This window comes from Zalophus californianus, chromosome 9 (genome assembly GCF_009762305.2).
Source record: "Zalophus californianus isolate mZalCal1 chromosome 9, mZalCal1.pri.v2, whole genome shotgun sequence".
Classification (NCBI taxonomy): domain Eukaryota; kingdom Metazoa; phylum Chordata; class Mammalia; order Carnivora; family Otariidae; genus Zalophus; species Zalophus californianus.
In genome coordinates this window covers 28,559,896-28,585,163 of record NC_045603.1, presented here as the reverse complement: position 1 = coordinate 28,585,163, position 25,268 = coordinate 28,559,896, and the positions used below count along the sequence as shown (strand labels likewise).

Here is a 25,268-nt window from a genome sequence, read left to right as displayed (position 1 = left end):
ACTCTCGCCTATACAACTGCGCATTCAACATTATTCCTTGGCTAGCTAACATTGAAATTAACATGTCTGGAATGAACTCTGGATTTCAACATTCCCCCAAACTTTCACCCTCCCCATGTGCCATCTCCCTCAGCAAATGCCACAAACAGGTCGCATTCTTGATGCCCTCTTTTTCTCACATCCCATTTCATATTCCACATTCTGTCATCAAATCACTTAGGCTCCATCTTCATATTGTATTAGAAATACTCCCAGTTCTCTGCTACACACCATGTGAGCCACCATTGTGTCTCCTCCACATCACGAATCACTTCCTACTTGGTTTCTCAATGCATCCTTTAGAGTGTTTTTGCCACATAATAGCCACAATTATCTTTTAAATCATGAATCATAGAAAGATACTCTTTTGCTAACCATAGTCCCTCACCCGTGGCTTCCTGTGTCGTTTAGAAGTCAGTCCAAAGGCCTGACCATGGCCTATAAAACTGTCCATGATATAACTCTTTCTCAGCACCATCACATCAGCTTCCTGCTGTTCTTTGATTAAATCAAACATGCTTTCCCTCTTCCATCACTCCCAGAATCTCAGTGTTCTCTGTAGAGACCCAGAGGATCCTTCCTAAGGACACTTCCACCATGTCATTCTCCCAGTCTCCTCTTCAGAGAAACCAGTTCTTTCTAAACCACAAAAAATGAAAAACAGCACCCTCCCTTTTGTCTGTTTTGCCTCGTTTTCTGCTTAACCCTATAATAATATTTACCTGATACTATGCAATCCTACATACTTCTTTTGACTACCTACCTCTCTATAATATACATTTCATGTCTGTGTTGTTTACCTCAGTATCCCCAGAACCTAAAATAGTGTCAGGAACAAACTAGATATTCAGAAAATATTTACTGAATAAATCCATTAGTCCAGAAATGAACCCTAAATCCAGTTGTCTCAGGGTTACCAGGTGGCCTTTATAATCAACTGAATGGAGAGCCCTGAGAAAATCCTCAGGCCACTACATAATGTTGGAAGATCATGCTGGAATTTTATCCCAGCTCTGGCTTGTTCTTTGCTCCTTACTTGCTATTCTAATATGCTGGGGAACTAGGTGTGGACACTAGTGGCAATGAGAAAGTAACCAATTCCCTGCACTTAGGTTTTTATCCTCTATAAGCTTATGATATATTGAAGAACAAAGCGAGGTAAACATTCAGTAGAAAACCTCCCAAAAAACAAGAGTCCAGGGCCAGATGGCTTCCCAAGGGAATTCTACCAAACATTTAAAGAAGAAATAATACCTAATCTACTGAAGCTGTTTCAAAAAATAGAAATGGAAGGAAAACTTCCAAACTCATTTTATGAAGCCAGCATTACCTTGATCCCAAAACCGCACAAAGACCCCAACAAAAAGGAGAATTACAGACCAATATCCCTGATGAATATGGATGCCAAAATACTCACCAAGATACTAGCCAATAGGATCCAACAGTACATTAAAGTGATTATTCACTACAACCAGGTGGGATTTATTCCTGGGATGCTAGGGTGGTTCAACATTCACAAATCAATCAATGTGATAGAAACATTAATAAAAGAAAAGACAAGCACCATATGATCCTCTCAACTGATGCAGAAAAAGCACTTGACAAAATATAGCAAGCTTTCTTGGTTAGGATATTACTGTAGATTTAGATAGCAAATGATAAGTACTACCAATATACGTTAAAAGAGTTCTTCAGTGTTTTCCCACTTACTCTGGTGAGTTTCCTGTTATTCAGTTGTCTTGAAGATTTTTCTAAATCAACTTAATATTTCCTCTTTTCTTTTTCTGAAGACAGTATTGGTTATGATGGTACTGACTTCTGGGTGAAGACACAACTCTATTTGTTTGATTAACTTCAACTTAAAAATACAGACCTTAATTGCTACACAAAGAATGTGCCATGCTTTTGCCAGAACAGCTACATTTCTTGTCTACTGAGCAAAGTGCACTTAAGCCACATCTGAATAATCTACGCTGAAATTCTGCTTCATATTGTGGCAGCAATAACATTTTATAATGCTTTGTTTTTCCCAACAATTGAGTAGGACAGTCTTGGGAAAAATTTTTGAAACTAATTAAGCCTGTGATATTTCTATGGTACCTGCAAATATACCCACCTAAATTTTCCTTCAGATTATCCTAATCTCTCTTTAACATTTCCATAGTTCTTGATTTAAGGAATGAAAATACATTAAGCCAAAAATGTACCCTATTTTTCTGATTCATATTATCTCAGGCGGTGCCTATACAAATAAAATAAATTAGACCTTTGAGGTATTTATATAGATAATTCAAGTTTAGGGCACATTTGTATGACTTGTTCTCATTTAACAACATATCATTCATTTATATACACACACACAAAAATACATATATATATATATACACACATCACACATATGTTATTAATATGCATGTGTAACAAAATTCATAAATTTATCAACTCAATAAATATTTATTGAGCACCTATAATATGCCAGGCAGTGTTATAAATCCTAAGGATATTGTGGTAAAGAAAACAGACAGAAATACTCTTGGAACTTAGTTTCTATGAATGGGGGAAGGAGATAAGACACATAATAAATGAGTAAAATATAAAGCCTGTTAGATGGTAAGAACTGCCAAGGAGAAAACATAGAGCAGGAAAGAGGAATATGAGTGTAACGTGTAAGTGTAGTGTAATTTTAGGAAGAATAACCAGATAATGTTTCACAAAGAAGGTGGATTTTGGTAAACACATGAACAAAACATGAGGGTTCTAGGTGTTCAAATATCCAGGGAAAATCCCTCTCGGCAGAGGAGAGGAAGCCTGCAAAGGCCCAAAAGGAGTGTGCCTGGAACTTCGAGGAGCAGCCAGTGGGTTACTGGGGCTGGAGAAAATTGAGGTCAAAGAACAGGAAGTCAGATAGATGGGGCGAGGGTGCTGCAAATGATGAAGATCATGGAGGTCAAGGTTAGGACTTTGACTTTTATTCTAAGTGGAATGGTAAGTCATTGGAAAGGCTCAAGCAAAGAAGTGACATGCTTGGACTTAACATTTTGGAAGAATGCTTCAGCAGCTGTGTTGAGAATAAACCACAGAATAGGACAAGAGTAGAAGCAAGAACAGCAGGTAGGTTCTTGTGCAATCTAGATTTAAGAGAGGATAGTTTTGATGGCAGCATTGGAACTGAGAACTGGTCAGATTATGAAAGTAGAGTCCAGTGAACTAGACCACATGTGGTATTTGAGGGAAAGAAATGGGTCAAGGATTATATGAAAGTTATTGACCTGAGCAACTAAAAGAAATGACATTTCATTAATTTAAGTGAGGGAAGATTGAAGGACACGTAGGAATGAGCAGTTGTCCTATCGCTAGTTCAGTTTGGGTCATGTTCCATTCAAGCAGAACTGTCAAATGAGCTGTTAGATATATGCATGTGGAGCTGAGGAGTGAAGTCGGTGCTAGAGAAATAAATGTTCAAGGTCTAAATTGCATTGGAAATCATCAGAGTGGACAAGACCCCCAAAGGGGTGAATGTAGATTGGGAAGGAAGAGATCCATGGCCGGACCCCTGAGGCACTATAGCCTTTGGAGAACAGGGAGATGATGAGGAATCGCTAAAAGAGATTTGAGGAGTGTCTATGAAGGTAGGAAAATACAGCAAATATGTTTCCTGACAGAGTGATCACTGTGTCAAAACTCTGGATAGGTAAGATGCCTGAGAAATGCCCACTGAGTCTAGCAACATAGAGATGTCTTCAGCGTAAAATGTTATGTATCCAGATGATTCCACGTATTAGGACAAAAATGGTTCTACAAGATACTATGACAAGAGAATGTAATTATTCACTTAATTTTTTATTATGTCTCCTGCTGCTTCAAATTTACCTGGATTGGACTCTGAGCATGGAGGCTGGTAGATTAATAACCAGCATCTGACACCTTTAAATATAAATATATTTAAATATAAATCACCACCTTTAAAATGAATTGCAGGTATTGGTAGAAACTTTAATGCTTACAGTAACTTTCAATTACATTACTGAGTGCACAATAGTCAACATATGGGAATAGTAAACATTATCACTATTAATGTCATTTTACAGATGTGGAAAGTGAGGTTCTAAAGGATGCAGGGACCGGTTTCACTATGCACGTATTGGGAAATGGAATTAAACCCTGTAATCTGGATCCATTTTTCCCTCTTATACCATACTGCTTATACCTCTGACTCAAAAACAGCAGAATATGTATGTGCATGTATGAGCCATGGTATCTGTGTATATACACAGGCATGTGTGTGCATCTTTGTGTGTATATACATGTATCATTGTTGTCATTGTTTCTGCTTTTTCATTGATCTACTCATCCTCTCTTAATCATTTTCCCCATGACCATCAGCAAGCAATCATCTGGGAATGAGACAGGGATTGTAGTCTCTGTTGTAGCAGATAAGTGTTTTGGAGCCAGGGCTTTAAACTCTAGCTGTCACAATTTTTACCTATGTGACCTTGATCTAGTTTCTGGCTTAATTTCTTTATCTGTAAAATGCAGATCATCATACCTACTTTAAAAGATTTTCGGCAGTCAAAACACACAATGTATAAACTTGTCCTCTAAATCTTTCTTAGGCTAGACTGATTACGTGAGTATGTTCTTCCATACCACCCCTTCTTAGCATCTATCACACTCCATTGTAACTGTGAGTCTTCATCATCAGCATTTTGAAGACAATGACTGCCATTTTCCCCATTTTGTTCCATGAATATGGTGAAATGATGGCTATGCAAGGAAAGAACAAAGCCATGGCATATGTTATGACAGTATTATTAATGTCATTTTTATATTATCTAGAACCACAAAAATCAAACCCATAATTTCTGTCCCAATGAAAAGAAAGTTGATTGACAGAATTGCATTGCCACAACAAGCATTTTGCATCTAATTTGGACCTTTTATCTATCATGTGACCATGTTAACTAATGATCGCTCAAAGCTAACTGACCAATGCTGCTAAAGCAAGTTATTTTTAAACTAATCCTACAGGTTGGCAAAACTCAAACTAAGGATATTGAACTTCAACTAGACTTTCATTTATCCTTAATGTAAAATCTCATGTCTTCCAAGCTTCTAGAGGCCACCCTTTTTTTTAATATACATAAGCTGATATGAAAGTTGAGTTGAGTATATAAGGACTCCTAAACAAATGCTTCTAAAGAGAATTAAAGAATACAAAAATGAGTAAATAAATGTGCCAGTGATAATTATTAGCAAAAACAAAGATTAAAAAATACAAATATTTTTCTAGGTTATCAAATACCAGAAGAATAAAGTTCCCCTTTTTTTTTTATAAAGAACATAATCTTTTTTTTTTAACTATGCAGGCATGCTGTGAAATGTTTTCCCTTATTAATTTCCTTTTTACATTCAGTTTTTAGACAGCTGAAAATTATGAGTTTACAGAACAAGATGTACTTTCACTTCTTATTTTATGGCTGAGTACTGTGGTATGCACTATTACGAAAACAATTCTAAACTCTGCTTTATTATATTATATTGTGCAATTTATATTCAGGAGATACTATCAGCACCGGGGGACAGACAAATTTAATAAAAGACACAGTATTCCTGTTGTCCTAATAGTTATTAAAATGAAACTTCCCAGAAGACATTTACAGTGTCTTCTCAAAAATATGCAGCATACTTTGACAGATCAATTGGGGCCTCTAGATATGAATTGCAACATCATGTTCTTAGAGACATACAGCACTATGCTGGAAGAAATCTTTATAATCATCTAGGCTGACTCCCTTATTTTACAGGTGAGGACACTGAGGCTGAGAGAGAATTCATGACTAAGTTGTGGCTAGAAGTGAGGTCCCTTGACGTCTAATCAAGCATTCCTTCCATTGTTATTGTCAATAATGGTAATAATCCTGTAGGGTGCACAGGCATTACCAAATATATCCATAACATCCCTTAAGCGGCTCCAAAGGCGGACAAGAACAATGTAATTTTCACCATTTCTCAAAGGAAAAACCACAGTCTTGAGGGGATAACTAACTTAGTTAATATTATCTTGGTTATTTATCCGTTTACGAATTTTTTGTCTGCACCTTGATAGACTAGAAGTACCATGAGAGCAGAAAGCATGCTCATGTTGGATACTGCTGAATTCCCTATGCTTAGAACATGTCTAACACACAGAATTAATTCAATAAATATTCATTAAATAAGTGAATATAAATTTACTAGATATGATAGGGACTACAAAAATTTATTAAAACTTAGGATTGACCCCTAAAATGTACAGTCAAGAACCATCCATACATGCATGTATGCACACACCCCATAAAGCAGAATATACTAAATGCCACCCAAACAGAATATATAAGTTATAAGAAAATTGAAACAGTCACTGGGACTCTTGTATCAAGGAGTGTACAAAAATTGCTAAGTAGCTAGGAAGCTTCAGCAATGTTACAAAGTATGAGAAACATAAAGGATACAACAGAAGTTTATGACCCCCCTCCCGCTCTCCTGACCAGCCTTGGGTGTTGGAAGGTAAGGACTGGCAGAGTTGGTATAGGGAAGCTGAGCCTGTCTGAAGCTTGTAGGGTGAGTAGAAGTCATGATAAATGGTGAGAGTATTTACAAGATGAATAGGATACAGCCTGAGAATGGTTAAAAGGGGTTTGAGAAATAAACCAAATCTTTTTAGAGGTGTAGAGTAAAAAAATGGTAGACAAATATTAAATAAGAGAGTACTGACAGTAAGAGATTGGCTGTAATACATGATCATGCATCTGTGAAGAGCTGGTGAGAGAAGGGGATGGAGGCCTAGGAGGAAGGGGGGAAGAAAGGGAGAGAGGGAGGGTGGGAAGGGGAAGGAAAGAAGAGGGGGCAAGAGGGAAAGAGAAGGGAGGGTGAAGGAAGGGGGAATAAGTGAGGCAAAGAAAGGGACACCTGCTCCACACGCAACACCGCGGCGTACCCAATGCTTTCACATACGTCTTGATTTAATCCTCACAACTTTCCCTTTTCAGATGAGAAAATTAATGCCCTGAGGAGTTGTCAGCCTTCCAAATATCCCTACAGTGAAGTAAAGTCAAGATTCAATGGGAATTGGGGCGCCTGAGTGGCTCAGTCGGTTAAGCGTCTGCCTTCGGCTCCGGTCATGATCCCGGGGTCCTGGGATCGAGCCCCGCATCGGGCTCCCCGCTCCGCGGGGAGCCTGCTTCTCCCTCTGCCGCTCCCCCTGCTCGTGCTCCCTCTCTCGCTGTCTCTCTCTGTCAAATAAGTAAATAAAAATCTTAAAAAAAAAAAAAAAAGATTCAATGGGAGTCTATCAACCCCAAAGCCATTTGGCCACACACATTTTCAATCTGTTTTGTACAGTTACTTTGAACATTTTACATTTTTAAATTTAATTTAGGCCTCAGTGATTACAGAGCACTTTTACATAGTAACTTATTCTTTCTTTATAAGAACCCTATAAAGGAATGTTCTAACCCCTACTTCATAGGTAAAGAAATATTTTCAATCATTTCATAGATGAAAAACTGGCACATATCTCTACTCAAAGCTCCTCTATAAAAACAGGAACATATCAATTTTTAAATTCCAAGAGAGAGGAGAAGAGGAAGACAGAGAGGACATTTTACTTATCCAGACATGCTCCACCATGCCTCCTTCTCAAGTTAACCAGGCATTAATTTAAAGTTCCCTCCACCATCCATAATCATCTTCAGCTACATTCAGCAACTTAGAAAATCTTGAGAAGTTCCTTTAGACCAGTAATAAAACCAGAGTCAGTGAGTATAAGCTTTGGTCTTTCACTAGCTCATCAGATGGTTCTGAGATAATTTGTTGGCTTCCTTCTCCCTCATCAACTTCATGCTACCCGCCAAGGCACCCAGGAAATATAAGGCAGAAGCAGAAAGACTGTGAGACTCCTCCTCATCTACAAGATGTTCTTAGTGGGTCTGTACAGATGCCAACGTTAGCACGACATTCTTTCAACAATGTGTTCTTCAAAGTTAAAAGCAGAACTAAGTTGATTTTGCAAATTTAGAAGATAAGATTTTTCCACAAATAATATTGACATTTTCCTGATACCTCACTGAGGTTTCTCATAAATTCCCAGACATAAATTCTAAATATTCACAGACATTTGTCTGAGAGTGCTCTTCCTTCCCCCTTCTGCTTCCAAACTTCTCTTTGGTAAAACCTTCCCCAGCTTCCAAACCAGACTTAAGCATTTCCCTCTTCAGCTGCCAGCGAACTTTAAATTACCACCATAATAATATTTAAAATACATTCTATATTTACTTGCTGATGAATTTCCCATCTAGGATCACAAGTTCCTTCAGGTCAGAGTTCAAGTTCTTTTACATGCAGGGAGTGTTGAATAAATGTCTGTTTAATGAAGAGATTAATTCCAGTGTCATTTCAGATGGTGAAAAGGAGTAATGAACTCCAGAAAGAGCAGGAAGTAGAGGTGGGGAAATTGAATTTTTAAAGCTGGCTACCCGAGTATAAATTGGGAGAGCTTCAGGTTAGCATGAGCATAAAAAAAAAAAGAAATGTAAGAGTATTCCGTGCTTGGCAAGGGCCTAAATTGTTGATAAGCAGTAACATTTATTTGTTATAACTCTATAATATTATTAGTATGTTATTTTAATTATTTTTATTTACCAATATGTGCACATTGATATATTAATTTTATATCATTATATAATTGATACGTTAAGTACATAATATAAAACATATTCTTAGTATTATTATTCTCATTGTACAGATGGAGAAGCTGAAGTACAGAGAAGTTAAATAGTTTGCCCCAACATCCTAGCATGCCTAAGACATTGTACAAACCACCCTGGTAAAGCAGTTAAGTGTACAGTCTCTATGGTTCATTCATGCAGGCCTATCAGGGACCAGGATATGGGAATGAGTTTTCAGGTTCCTGAAGCATACATTTTTTGGAAACAAGAGAGCAGCAACTGAATGCATCAAGAAGTTCCTCCCCAAATAAACCCACAGAATTTAACCTTACTTGCAGTCTTCAACACCCGAAACACTGGCTAGAGCCCACATTTTATGGAAATTTTGTGAGTACCCAATTTCTTTATTGCATCCGGGGATGGGGAGGGATTATGCAGCATAGAGGGAGAAGTGAATAATACCTGTGCTCCCCTCCAGCAGTCTAACCACAATGTACTCATTATATCAAACCTGCCAGCTCCCACTAGTGCGAAGTCTTGGACCTGACCCCGCTTGTTCCTACCTTGTTGTTTATTTAGGATGGAGGGTTGAAATGGAATTTCTTTATATGATTCATCTCCAATATAGGAGAGCAATATTCCATCATTCACTCTCTTATTCACTCTGTGTTCTATGTCCATACAGTTAGTAAAGAACATTCATTCATTGTTGATTAAGATCATTAATACACTCATTGTTCTGTACCCCTTCAGTTAATTAAAAGCATTCATTTACTGTTGATTAAGAGCATTTATTCATTTTGGTTAAAAGCATTTATCATTTAGCATTCTCCATCCATACAGTTGGCTAAAAGCACAGGCTTTACTATTAGACAGTTTCTAATTTTGGCCACACTGTTTCCTAGTTATTTCACCTTGAACAAATTCCTTTCTTCTTGCCTCTAAAACTTATTGTCTCACTGTCAAACCAAAGAAAATAATACTTTTCTCATAAGATGGCTTAACAACCAAAGGAGATGATACAAGTAAATCTTTTAACACTATCTGGGACCTAGATAGCATTCAATAAGGTATAGCTATGAATATTAATTACAATCTACTTTTACAACAGTTAAGACACTCTATCAAATAAATGAAAGATAAATTGAGACACAATCCTTGACTGTAAGGAACCTGTGGTATAATGCCACCAGGAACCCAGTGGTTTTCAAAGCTGGAAGAAGTTGGGTGGGAGATTAACTAATTAGAGACCTCGAATATTAACCCAGATTGCAAGCATTTGACAACAAAATACAAGATTATAAATAAATAGAAATAACATATTTTGACATAGAAAAAGATACACATATAGTAATATTAAAAATGTTAATAAAGACTATTTTTGAAATTGCCCGATTATAGTAAAATGGAAATGGCAAAAACACAAAATATATTGTACATTAGATGTCATAATTCACTTGATTATAAGAAAACACATTCTTCATTAAAAATAAGTCATGTGCATTATCTGTCCACTGATGTGCAATGTCATTTAAGACATTCCATCATTCTCTGCTTGAGCACTCTTCTATAATCTGATGCGGTGTCCAGGGAAGAGACAATGATAGCCAAGGCATTAAAATGTAATCAAGATATGCAAATTTATATCTAAATGTGATTTGCTGAGAAAAAAGAAATTAATCTAGGCATGGTCAAATAAACAATGTGTAATATGGATAATTAATCACCAAATTAGCAGCTGCAGTCCCTTGAGGAAATTATGCAAATTGAAAAGGCCCCCATCCACTGACACAATTAGGCCACTTAATGGCAAACTCTCAACAAAATAACCCTAGGGAACATCACAAAACAAATAGCCCAATCAACCTTAGTGTCCCAAACTCGACTGCAATATTTAATATTATTTAATATTGTTTCTTCTCAGTTTGAACTTATTCAGAAAGATTTCATCATATTTTGCTAGAAAATATTCTAAGATTCCACACTATGGATGCCCCATTAAGTGGTTCCCTCAAAGTCCAGTTTTTCTCTATCAATCAAGTATCATATTGTTAAAAATCTGAAAACTGTGCAAATGATAGGACTTCATAAATGAGGAAAGGCCAATTATATATCTCTTGTCAGTAATAGCAAAATCAAGGGAACATTGATGCACCATGAAAATGTGTGTCCTCTGTGGCCTAATGGCACCTGGTTATTATATTAACAGCAAAGAAAGGATCCCTACACTTCCCTGATAATAAATGTCATCTCAGATAAGAGTATTTTATGTCCAAGAATATTCGAGTGTCCTATGTCTGCCCCTAACGTGTACAGAAAGTAATCCTACCTTGGCTCCCTCTACTTCACCTACACAAAGGTAGATGACAAAATTACTCCTATAGAACTCTTCGAGATTGAGCCTAAGAGAACCCATGAGATTCTGCTATTAAATCCCTTCAAAAATTTGACTCCACCTCTAGAGAGATGTCAACACTCCCTGGATAAAAATAAAAGATCCTACCCCCTCCCCAAGAAAAAGGTTTATTAGGTATTTTGTTACTATAATTTTATAATTATAATTGCTGAAAAGACTAGTCACTGAGAAGAAATTGTATTAGTACTAATTGCTGATGGTTTAGTTGTACCTATCATTTATAGATATGTAAGGCTTCATGGCTCAAATAATTTTATTAATGTTCTCCCTAGTCTAACTTCCTCAGTTTATCCGAGAATCACCCTATGTAAGTCAGCTTCCCAAGGTCATACCTGAGTGACCAGTATTTCAGCACTCTGAGTGCCTACTTCCACCCTGACATTAAATCTTGTCTATGAATCAGCAGTGTCTCTGACTCCATCTATACAAATTCCTTCTCTGAGTCACCATTAATACTCATTTCCTAATTTTTTATCTTTTAGAGGTTTGGAGTCAATCTGGATCAAACATTGATGTGACAAGTGAATCTGATGACCAAGTTCTTCCTTTTACAACCCAGAAATTTTATACAGAGGGACGGCATTGTCTATTCTGACCCTATACCTTTACACCAATATGACCTACTGACTTATTAACACAGTCCCACTTCATGGTCCCCTAACACTTTTCCATAATGATCCGGGATTCTTCAGCTGGCTAGAACCACTCTAGCCTTGATTACTAGATCACACTGAGCACTGGCTCCATGGCCCACGTGCGATCTCATCCTGGTGTTTTGGATCTCATCCATAGACCTGATTTGTCCAGTTTTTGAATCTCCTTTCTTACTAAAGAACTTTGGCTAAGACTATTAGAATTCTAGTTTTATCCCTTACTAACTCTACAACTTTAGACCAATGTTGTTTGAAATATACCGGGTTAGATAATATCTGTCCCATATCTGTTCCATCTTTCTTTAGAATTGCAGTAAATATAACATGAGCTGATAAATATATATATTTTTATAATATATATTTTATATATATATGAATGTTCTGATATGTATGTGTCTATGTGTATATATGAATTATATACATATATTATATTATATATATATTTACATATATTTTATATATATATAAAATGAGTGTTCTTTGTAAACCATATATTATGCCAAAGAAACGTATTGTGATTTCTGGACCTTGTCTCAGTTACTACATCCTATATGATAATATAAGGCTACAAGAAACACCTGGCTATACAGAGTTGCATTACTCAGATGTTTCTTTTAAATTTTTCTAAACTTGATACCTTTGAATTTTTTTGTACACTAAGATATGAAATCCCAGGGTTTTGTGGCATTGCTTTGATCTGGGAGAAGAAATAACACAAGAAATCCTGTCTAAGGAAGAAGTCAGAAACATAAAGCAGATAAGTACAGTATGAGAAAAAATGTTCATATCCCAAACATGTTGACCGAAAATTTGTATTGTCACAAAATAATGATATCAACCACATTCTTTCAGAATAAAAATCTAGACAGGCCTATGAATCAAGAAAAAATAAGCTGAGCAGAAAACTGGAAGACTGAATTGCAGATTTGATTGTGTCCACTCTCCAATTAATTTCAAAAATTGTTTTGCATCTGACTTATACACACAAATATGCATACCAACACACGCACACATACACATATCCTATATGCTCTCCCACATGCCAAAGAAATCTTTATAATAAAGTATGTAACCCAGTTTTCTTAATGAAAGAATATGAAATAAATAAGAACCCAGACAGCTGACTTAGTAGCCCCGACCTGACAGGAGTACACTGTGATATAGAGAAGCTCATTTTCCATGTTAATTGGGTCAAGGCCACGTGTCCTCGATTCTAAGAGAAACTAGAAAAATGTTAAACCAGAGAATATTTGTTGTTTTAGCCACATGATGACAAACATAAATTTAATTTTCTCATCAACTGACAAAGCTATCACTTCTTTTAAAATAATATCATGTAAAGAGACCAAACTAAAAGGTAGTACTGTAGTCAGACTATCAGAGAATAGAAAAATAAAGACCTAGGAAACCACTTGAGTAATTGGTAGCAAAACCTTTGGCATCATGCTTCCTAATTGTCCTTTCTTTCTTCATTTCTTCTGGGTTTCTACCCATTGTCTCTGAAATACGGCTTTTCAGTAAAATGATGATGATGATGTTGTCATGTTTGGTGTGGCAGAAGATAAATAAGAAATCTTCAAGCATGTCTAGTGTTTGCCTTGTCTTGGGTAGAGCACAAGGCTCATGAAGGAAGAGTCTTTAAGGATAGAAATATACCTGTTTCCTATGATTTTATTTCTGTGTGACAGATGCTTTGAATGGGAAGATAGAATAGCAGCACCATACTCTTGGAGAGTAAATAATAGAATAAATCCATATAGCATGACTTTTTGTTTGCTTATTCCTAAAAAAGTACTTTTACAGGAAAAGGAATATACTTGGTAAAGAGGCTTGTCCGCACCTCAAAAATGAGTACATGATAGCAGTCTACTGTGAACTTTCAGCTTGCTTAATTAATCGCTTTGATCACTTCATAGTCAAGTAATATAGACTATTGTGAAAATGCCTGAGAATCCCTAAGGAAATAGCCTGTGTGGATAGGTCATCAGCATGAGGGCAAAAATCAATAGGAATTGTCCAGAACTGAGACATAAAAACAAGCTTTTCTTCACTTAGGCAAAGAACATAGGATCAATCCCCAAATAAAAACTGCCTCATATGGTCCAAAAATACAAGTGTCTGGTTTTCTAGCTTTGGTACAATTGATTTTCATAGGCCATATAACTGTGTTTCACTTTGTAAAGTTCAACTATCATATTGAAAATATATAGGGCTCACCAAATATCCCAAGTACTCCTCTATATTCCTAATAGCCCCACCAGACCCTGTAGGAATGAGGGTTTGGGTCACCACCCCAGGTAAAGAATCATGACCAATTGAGGTGCTTGCTGAAGCCAAAGAGAATATAGAATGAGAACTGGAAGAAGGCAGTTGTAAATAAATACCACCTACAACCATGTAACCAGTTACAGAAATAAGAACTGGAATTATCAAGAATATTTCCTCTTTATTTTGTTATAAATACGTGTGTGTGTGTGTGTGTGTGTGTGTGTGTGTGTGTGGTGTGTAAGTATCCAATTTTAAGCAAGTATCTATTTTCTTTCCCCTCTGATTCCCTCATCATGCAACACAAGATGTATTGATATTATACCATAGTGTTTAAGTATTGTTAACTTTATATCATATTCAAATTACAGGATACGAAGGAGAAGAGCAAGCATCATTCCCAGATTTTACCTCCTCTTCTGAGGAAGAGGTTTAGTGTGTTTTTGATTGTAAGCAGGAGAGTTGTATCATATTAGGTATAATAATAATCTTGTTATTGTCCTTATTTGAAGGTTAAATATGGGTTAAAGAGATGTAGATGAATGCCTAGATGACAAAGGGTGCACTTGTGATGGTTAGTTTTATGTGTCAACTTGACTAGGCCATGAGGTGCCAGATATTTGGTCAAACATTGTTCTGGGTGTTTCTATGAGGGTGTTTTTGGATGAGATTAACATTCAACTTGGTAGATAGATTGAGAAAAGCAGATTGTTCTCCCTAATATGAGTGGGCCTTGTCTAATTAGTTGAAGGCCTGAATAGAACGAAAAGGTTGACCCTCCCCTGAGTAAGAGAGAGAATTCTACTGTCTTCAAACTGGGCGCTGTTGTTTGTTTGTTTTTCCTGTGTATGGACTAGAACTCAACTATTAATTCTCCTGGTCTCCAGCTTGCTAATTCAGACTGCAGATCTTGGGACTTGCCTGCCTCCATAACCAGGTGAACCAATTCCTTATAATAAATAGATAGATAGATGATAGATAGATAGATAGATAGATAATCTGTATCCTATTTTGGTACCAAGAGTGAGGTGCCTCCTCTATCCTTCCTTCTCTCTGTTGCAGTGAATACAGAAGTCATTGCTTCCATATGGCATAACTCAAAATGGAAGATAACTGACCTGTAGCAGATTCACCTGAGTGAGAAAGAAACCTTTATGTGTCACATCACCGAGACAAGTCTCCTAACACAATTTTTTGAGATCTAGGCTTTATTCTGACTGTGTCTAGGACCATGAAATTAAAACTAAAACAGGCTAAAATATGTAATCCCAAATATTAGTTTATATCACCTGATAAATACAAATAAACCTACACTGAAATCAATAAACCAATATTCCTATACTCTCTCTCATGCCTGCAGAACCACCAGGCCCTTTATGATACCCACATGCTTTCCAGGACATCCCCCAAGGAACGCAACAAGTGTGTTTGCAACTCAAGCCAAACTATCAACTATAGTATATATGTGGTGCCCATCAGGTCCTGCCTCTGCTCTGGATCTCGGTTTGGAAGAGTGATGCCCAACAAATCACTTAAACAGCCTGTTCAGTGCTGCTACCCATGACAACATTTGCACCAAGAGGGCTGCCTCTCAACGTTATCAAAACTACAGTGTTGAGTTTTCAGCATAGGTGGATAAGAACTGACTTCTCCTATTTGTTTGCTAATTTTTGTCTTCTAGATCCCCAAACAAAATGTGCTATACACAGATTTCCGAAGTCTCTCATCAAAATAGTTTCTCTAACACTAAGTGATCAAAAACAATAATTAACGTCTGAAGGAACAAAAGCTATGCCATGCCCCTCCATTTATGCCCCTCTCTACTCCAACAAAACTGCTTCTATTTTCTTGATTTAGGAAACAAAATCCCACATATAGTTCAATGGATGCACATATATATTGATGTATGGTACAGGTAAATATAAGGAAAAAAATATATCTCTTTTATAATATTAAAAAGTAAAGCTATTTTTTAATTCACATGACTTTCAGAAGACGTAACTCTTTTCCCCAATTATTCTACATTTTATCTAATACTTCTATATACCTGAGTATCATCATGATGAGCTACTTCTCACCTCTGCTATGAGCATTCTATGACATATGAAAGGTGCCAGACATTTGACATATGATATCTATAGGACTGTCATCTAGTCATATAAACTAAGCTATCTAAGCACTGAAATAAGAGCAAATTATAAAAAATTAATAAAAGAACCAAATAGTGATATTTAATGCCCTCAAACATCAAAAAACAGCACTTTATTTTTTTTAGGATTTTACTTATTTGAGAGAGAGACAAAGATAGAGAGAGAGAGCATGAGCAGGAGGCAAGGTGAGGGAGAAGGAGAAGCAGACTCCCCGCTGAGCAGGGAGCCCGAAGCAGGGGCTTGATCCCACCTGGGATCATGACCTGAGCTGAAGGCAGATGCTTAACCAACCGAGCCACCCAGGCGTCCCATAAAACAGCACAACTTTAATTAGGTCCCTCAATAATTATTTGTAAGGGTTCAGGTCACAGTAATTCCAGAGGAAAGATAAAAAGTACAACAGAGGGAACTGATTCTACATGCAACCTACAACAAATTTTCCCATGAACAAGTACAATGATTACATTTTTGTCTGATTATTATTGAAAAGATAATGTCACCCAGTACTCAGGAACACTGAACTACGCGAAAGTGAATCCCTTCAGAAAAATATTTTAACTAAGAAAAAATTGCTGTTTTTTTCCCAAACTTCTAAACGATGCCATTATACACTAATGATATATAGAGAGCTATTTTCAAAACATATATTTATATAAAAAAACCACTATGTTAAGCCTCATTATCACCATGCATATGAAACTCATACTAGAATATTAATGTTTTATTTTATGTACTGCTCTCCAGTTAATATATAGCAGTGTACCAACGGGTATAGAAATGTGGAAATCAGCATTTCTCAAATGATGTTCTTCTCAAAGGACTTACCAGATGACTTAATGCACAATGAACATTTTTTTCTTGGGTTTTCTCTCATTTACTATCAAAAAGCATCAAGCACCAGCACCTGCAGAAAGAGAGTAGGAAGGGTAGAATATCTAGGAGCTCATTTAACAGGAAAGTACACAGTGACAAGACAACACAATTTATTTTTAATGTGGTTGCCTAATTAGTTACAGTTTCTCTAGATGACATCCCCGTGCTACCATGTTGTCATCCTTCCGGCTCCCATCTTCTGCTTTTCAGGAAAGGTGTGGGCTTGAGGGCTGATGCCTGCATTTGGTGTTGATTATGCATTAATGTTGGAATCTGATATTCTAGGAAAATCTTGTTAGTCCAATTTATTACAGTCATCTCCAAGATACCACAGGTCAGTACCTGTTTTACTGAATTAAAGTTTGAATATTCAGATTTTTTTTAAATTCCTTTACATGCTTTTGTGAAATTTCTTTCACTCTTAGAAATTATAACATTTCAGAGTAGACTTTCAGGGTTTTTGTTTTTATTTTTGTTTTTCACATTAAAAAATACCTAGAATTTCTTTTCACTTGATTTTGCTTGTTTTTTGTTGTTGTTTTTTTCTCCTTGCACTCACCAAGACAGGACAATCTAGAATATATTTATATTTATGCACTAAACTGATGATCTTGATTTTTATTCTGAACTGTACTGAAAGGCATAATTATCTCCACTGGGAAAACTAGTTACTGTTTTGGGACAAGCCATTCCCTTGTTTCACTTAAAATAGTTGCAGAATATTTGCAACATTTGCACTAAGAGGGCTGCCTCTCAATGTTATCAAAACTACAGTGTTTTGCTGCTCCTCCATGGCAGCAGAGTTTAGTATCTTTAAAATTAAGTGGCAGTGGTTTAAGTATGTTATAGAAAAATTGATGGTCATTTTTCAGAGGTAGACAGTAGAAGCAGAAATTAACAAAATGGGCAAATAACTGGAATACACATAGTTTCCTTAAATCAGTCTTAAGAAAAGAAAGGAGAATTGATACAAATTAGTTTCCTTTTCTCAATACTCTTTAAGAGAAAGTAACACAGATTTGGTTTTGTTTCCGTTATCAAATGAAAATAGGGTGGCTTTAGGTAGTCAGTTGAACAGCTTAATAAAAGAACAGAGATGGTAAAAATGCTAACTACTTTTTACTCAATTAAAAGGTAACTATATAAAAGCCTGCCAGAGTAGATATGCAATAACCTTTCAAATAGCACTAGCTCCTAGCACAGCACTGAAAAATTTGTGAACTTAAAGAGTAGAATTCAGGACATAGAAATTAATTCTGAGAGAATATTAGAAGTTTAATTTTATATACAGATGTATATCTGTACATGTATACACACATACACATATGTGTGTATATATGCATATATGTATACATGTACATGTTTTTTTAAGATTTAATTTATTTATTTGAGAGAGAGAGTGCACATGAGCCGGGGCGAGGGGCAAGGGAGAAGCAAACTGCCTGCGGAGCAGACAGCCAGACACAGAACTCCATCCTAGGACCCTGGGATCATGACCTGAGCCAATGGCAGATGCTTAAAAAACTGACCCACCCAGGCACCCCTACATGTTCGTGTGTAAGAGTAAATGCACTCATCTGTGCCTCTCCAACTGTAACTGCTTAAATTTTGCTCCATTTTATCTTTCTTTTTCCCCCTAGGCCCTTCCTTTATAGCTTACTTTAATCAATATTTATACTGAATATTTTATTTAGAAGTTTTTATGTTATAGAAAAGCACACTTGATTATGGAAAACATTGATTTTATGTCTTGCTTCCTAATCTATGACTAGGCAGATGAATGGTGAAGTTAACTCACTCTCCCAAATGGTTATAAAATTTGTATTTCAGGCAGAGTTCCAAGAGGTCATGGCTTGTTTGAAGACTTAACATATTTTCATGCAGATGTATCACAGAATCCACCCCCTAAATCAGAGACTAACAAAACGTATGCTGGAATAATTTACCAAGCAGATGGAGTGAAATAAATAGAGCTCCAATAGTATATCAATGGAACGGCTAATGCTGGGGAAGATGTTGTCAAAAGGAAGATCCTCAAGAGGAACAACCCATGAATGAGTGGTCAGAAGCCTTAAAGAGCAGCAAGGTAACCTAATATCCTGGGACAAGGTCAACCTAAACTTCTACTATTAGAAAAATAAAATGAGGTAAACATGAGAGAGTACTTGCATAAAGTAACAATCTACTTAGATACTACAGGAAGTTTTGTGCCTGATTTGGAAATAGTGTGTTTCTCCCTTAATGTGACTAATACAGAGCAATTAAAATTATAAAAGCTATGCTATTGACAGTTTTGTTATATACTGATACAGATGATATTAGGAAAATGATGACAAGGTGCCATCGTCTCTACTACTGAAGTATATCTCCATCTCAACTCTTCACCAACTTCAATACTACAACCCTACTCCACAGTCTCATCATCTGTTGTTTGGATTCATACAGTAGTCACCAAAGTGGTCTTCCAGATTCTGTTCTTATCCCTCTACAATCTGCCCTACAGAATGCAGCCAGAGGGATGTTTCTAAAACTTATATTCAAATCATGGTCCTTAATAACCCCCTCAAGTAATTTCTAATGGCAAGGGTGATAAAAGCAAATCCCTTTACCCACTTATTTTTTTATTTTATTTTATTATGCTCTGTTAATCACCATACATTACATCATTAGTTTTTGATGTAGTGTTCCATGATTCATTGTTTGTGCATAACACCCAGTGCTCCATGCAGAACGTGCCCTCCTTAATACCCATCACCAGGCTAACCCATCCCCCCCACCCCCCTCCCCTCTAGAACCCTCAGTTTGTTTCTCAGAGTCCACAGTCTCTCATGGTTCGTCTCCCCCTCCGACTTCTCCTCCTTCATTTTTCCCTTCCTACTATCTTCTTCTTCTTTTTTTTTTTTTTAACATATATTGCATTATTGGTTTCAGAGGTCCAGGTCTGTGATTCAACAGTCTTACACACTTCAGAGCGCTCACCATAGCACACATCCTCCCCAGTGTCTATCACCCAGCCACCCCACTTATTTATTTAACATGTTTCTTTCCATTTTTCCCTTAGTTCATACACTTTAGGGAGAATGTCTTCCACTTCCCTTCTTGAATATTCTACATTTATCCCCAACCAGGGTCTTTCTTTGCCTTTGGCTGCCTTTCTGCTTGGAATCTCTGCTCCAAGGTCTTTGCATGGCCACCCCCTTCTAGTCACTCAGGTCTTAACTAAAATGTCACACTCCCAGGGAGATCTTCTATGACTCTTTAGATAAAGATGTCTACCCTGCTCCAGTCATTCATTGTCATATTTCCCTACCTCATCTTTTTCATAGCACATTTTTTTCATGCTGTAATTTTGTAATTTTATTTAAATTCAATTAATTAACATGTAGTGTATTATTATTTACAGAGGTAGAGTTCAGTGATTCATCAGTTGCATATAACACCCAGTGCTCATTACATCACATGCCCTCCTTAACGTCCATCACCCAGTTACCCCATCACCCAATCCCTCCCCTCCAGCAACCTGCAGATTGCTTTCCTATGATTAAGAGTCTCTTATGGTTTGTCTCCCTCTCTAATTTCATCTTGTTTTATTTTTTCCTCCCTATGCTCCTCTGTTTTGTTTCTTAAATTCCATATATGAGTGAAATCATATAATTCTCTTTTTCTGATTGACTTATTTTGCTTAGCATAATACCCTCTAGTTCATCCATGTCATTATAAATGGCTAGCTTTTATTTTTTTGATGGCTGAGTAATAATATTCCATTGTGTGTGTGTGTGTGTGTGTGTGTGTGTGTGTGTGTATAGATAGATACACTGCTGCTTTATCCATTCATCCGTTGATGGACATCTCAGCTCTTTCAATAGTTTGGTTATTGTGGACATTGCTTCTATAAACATTGGGGTGCAGGTGACCCTTCGATCAATACATTTGTATCTTTGGGTTAAATACCTAGTAGTGCAATTGCTGGGTCATATAGTAGCTCTATTTTTAACCTCTTGAGGAATGTCCACGCTCTTTTCCAGAGTGGCTGTACCGACTTGCATTCCCACCAGCAGTGTAAGAGGGTTCCCTTTCTCTGCATCCTCGCCAACATCTGTCGTTTTCTGTCTTGTTAATTTTAGCCATTCTGACTGGTGTGAGGTGGTATCTCATTGTGGTTTTGATTTGTATTTCCCTGATGCCGAGTGATGTTGAGCATTTTTTCATGTGTCTGTTGGCCATTTGTATGTCTTCTTTGGAGAAATGTCTGTTCATGTCTTCCACCCACTTCTTGATTGGATCATTTATTCTTTGGGTGTTGAGTTTGGTAAGTTCTTTATAGATTTTGGTTACTAGCCCTTTATCTGATCTGTCATTTGCAAATATCTTCTCCCATTCTGTCAATTGTCTTTTAGTTTTATTGACTGTTTCCTTTGCTGTGCAAAAGCTTTTCATCTTAATGAAGTCCCAATAGTTCATTTTTGCCTTTGTTTCCCTTGACTTTGGAGATGTGTCTAGCAAGAAGTTGCGTGGCCAAGGTCACAAGGTTGCTGCCTGTGTTCTCCTCTAGGATTTTCACAGATTCCTGTATCACATTTAGGTCCTTCATCCATTTTGAGTCGATTTTTGTGAATGGCATAGGAAAATGGTCCAGTTTCATTCTTCTGCACGTGGCTGTCCAATTCTCCCAACACCATTTGTTGAAGAGACTGTCTTTTTTCCATTGGATATTCTTTCCTGCCTTGTCAAACATTAGTTGACCATAGAGTTGAGGGTCCATTTCTGACTTCTCTATTCTGTTCCATTGATCTACGTGGCTGTTTTTGTGCCAGTACCATACTGTCTTGATGATTACAGCTATGTAATAGAGCTTGAAGTCTGGAATTGTGATGCCACCAGCTTTGGTTTTCTTTTTCAATGTTCCTTTGGCTATTTGGGTTTTTTTTTTTTTTTCTGGTTCCATACAAATTTTAGGATTATCTGTTTAAGCTCTGTGAAAAAAGTTGATGATATTTTGATAGGCGTTGCACTGAATGTATAGATTGCTCCAGGTAGCATAGATATTTTAACAATATTTGTTCTTCCAATCCATGAGCATGGAACATTTTTCCATCTTTTTGTGTCTACCTCAATTTCTTTCCTGAGTGTTCTATAGTTTTCAGAGTACAGATCCTTTACCTCTTTGGTTAGGTTTATTTCTAGGTATCCTATGATTTTTGGTGCAATTGTAAATGGGATCAACTCCTTAATTTCTCTTTCTTCTGTTTCATTATTAGTATATAGAAATGCAACTGATTTCTGTGCATTCTTTTTATATCCTGCCACTTTGCTGAGTTCCTGTATGAGTTCTAGAAATTTTGTGGTGGAGTCTTTTGGGTTTTCCACACAGAGTATCATGTCAACTGCAAGAGTGAGAGTTTGACTTCTTCTCTGACGATTCAGATGCTTTTATTTCTTTTCATTGCCTGATTGCTGAGGCTAGGACTTCTAGTACTATGTTGTACAACAGTGGTGAGAGTGGACATCCCTGTTGTGTTCCTGACCTTAAAGGAAAAGCTCTCAGTTTTTTTCCCATTGAGAATGATATTCACTGTGGGCTCTACATGTATGGCTTTTATGATATTGAGCTATGTTCCCTCTGTCCCTACACAGTGAAGAGTTTTAATCAAGAAAAGATGCTGTACTTTATCAAATGCTTTTTTCTGCATCTATTGAGAGGATAATATGGTTCTTGTCCTTTCTTTTATTAATGTAGTGTATCACATTGATTGATTTGCAGATGTTGAACCACTCTTGCAGCCCAGGAATAAATCCTACTTGGTCATGGTGAAGAGTCCTTTTAATGTACTGCTGGATCCTATTGGCTAGTATTTTGGTGAGAATTTCTGCAGCCACGTTCATCAGAGATATTGTTTTGTGATTCTCATTTTTGGTGGAATCTTTCTCTGGTTTTGGGATCAAGGTAATGCTGGCCTCATCGAACCAGTTTGGAAGTTTTCCTTCCATTTCTATTTTTTGAAACACTTATTCAGAAGAATAGGTATTAATTCTTCTTTAAATGTTTGGTAGTACTCCCCTAGGAAGCTATCCAGCCCTGGACTCTTGTTTTTTGGGAGATTTTTCATTACTGCTTCAATTTCTTTGCTGGTTATGGGTCTGTTCAGGTTTTTCTTCCTGTTTCAGTTTTGGTAGTTTATACAGCTCTAGGAATGCATCCATTTCTTCCAGATTGCCTAATTTGTTGGCATATAGTTGCTCATAATATGTTCTTATAACTTTGTATTTCTTCAGTGTTGGTTGTGATCTCTCCTCTTTAATTCATGACTTTATTTATTTGGGTCCCTTTTCTTTTTGATAAGTCTGGTCAGGGCCTTATCAATCTTATTAATTCTTTCAAAGAACCAGCTTCTAGTTTCATTGATCTGTTCTACTGTTCTTTTGGTTTCTACTTCACTGATTTCTGCTCTAATCTATATTAATTCTCTTCTTCTGCTGGGTTTAGGCTTTATTTGCTGTTTTCTCCAGCTCCTTTAGGTGTAAATTTAGGTTGTGTATTTGAGAACTTTCTTGTTTCTTGAGAAAGGCCTGTATTGCTATATACTTCCCTCTTAGCACTGCCTTTGCTGCATCCCAAAGGTTTTGAATAGCTGCGTTTTCATTTTCATTTGTTTCCATGAATTTTTTAAATTGTTATTTAATTTCCTGGTTGACCCATTCATTCTTTAGTAGGTTGCTCTTTAGCTTCCTTGTATTTGAGTTCTTTCCAAAATTCCTCTTGTGATTGAGTTCAAGTTTCAAAGCATCATGGTCTGAAAATTTGCAGGGAATGATCTCAAATCTTTTGGTACCTGAGTCCTGATTTGTGACACAGTATGTGATCTATTCTGGAGAATGTTTCATGTGTACTCAAGAAGAATGTGTATTCTGTTGCATTAGAATGGAAATGCTCTGAATATATCTGGAAGTCCATCTGGTTCAGTGTGTCATTCACAACCCTTGCTTCCTTGTTGATCTTCTCCTTAGATGATCTGTCCATTGCAGTGAATGGTATGTTAAAGTCCCCAACTATTGTATTATTATCACTGTGTTTCTTTAATTTTGTTATTAATTGGTTTATATAATTGGCTGTTCCCATTTTAAGGGAACGAATATTTACAATTGTTAGATCTTGTTGGATAGACCCTTTAATTATGATACAGTGTCCTTCCTCTTCTCTTATTACAATCTCTGGTTTAAAATCTAATTTTTCTGATATAAGATACCCCAGCTTTCTTCTGATGTCCATTAGCATGATAAGTGGTTTTCCATCTCCTCACTTCAATCTGGAGGTGTTTTTGAGTCTAAAATGAGTCACTTGTAGACAGCATATTGATGGGTCTTACTTTTTATCCAATCTGATACCCTGTGTCTTTTAATTGGTGCATTTAGACCATCTACATTCAGAGTCACTACCGAAAGATATTAATTTAGTGCCATTGTATTTCCTATAAAGTCACTCTGTATATTGACTCCATTCCTTTCTGGTCTATGTTACTTTTGGGCTCTCTCTCTGCTTAAAGTATCCCTTTTAATATTTCTTGCAGGGTTGGTTTGGTGATCACAAATTATCTTAGTTTCTGTTTGTCCTTGATCTTGATCTCTCCTTCTATTTTGAATGACATTTAGCTGGATAAAATATTTTTGGATGCATAATTTTTTCATTTAGCACCCGGAATATATCATGCCAGTTCTTTCTGGCCTGCCAGGTCTCTGTGGATAAGTCTGCTGCCAGTCTAATGTTTCTACCCTTTCAGGTTAAGGACCTCTCATCCTGAGCTGTTTTCAGGATTTTCTCTTTGTCTCTGAAATTTGCAAGCTTCACTATTATATGTGAGGTGTTGGCCTATTTTTATTGATTTTGAGGCAGGTTCTCTGTGCCTCCTGGACCTGAATGCCTGGTTCCTTCCCCAGATCAGGGAAGTTCTCAGCTATAATTTGCTCAAATATACCTTTTCCCCAGCCCCCTTCCTCTTCTTCTGGGGTCCCAATTATTCTAATATTGTTTCGCTTTATGGTATCACTTATCTCTTGAATTCTCCCCTCATGATCCAGTAGCTGTTTACTCTTTTTCTCAGCTTCTTTATTTTCCATCATTCTGTCTTCTATATCACTAATTCTCTCTTCTTCCTCATTTATCCTAGCAGTT

General features: G+C 36.8%; 1 long non-coding RNA gene across 1 annotated transcript in view; it reads right to left on the bottom strand.

Annotated features, from left to right (window-relative positions):
• The window catches only part of LOC113922548, a 218,291-nt gene that overhangs the window by 47,866 nt on the left and 145,157 nt on the right, over window positions 1-25,268 (bottom strand). The window contains exon 4 of the long non-coding RNA XR_003519982.2: window positions 17,054-17,132. This is a non-coding gene — a long non-coding RNA (uncharacterized LOC113922548). The remainder of the gene's footprint in view (window positions 1-17,053; window positions 17,133-25,268) is intronic.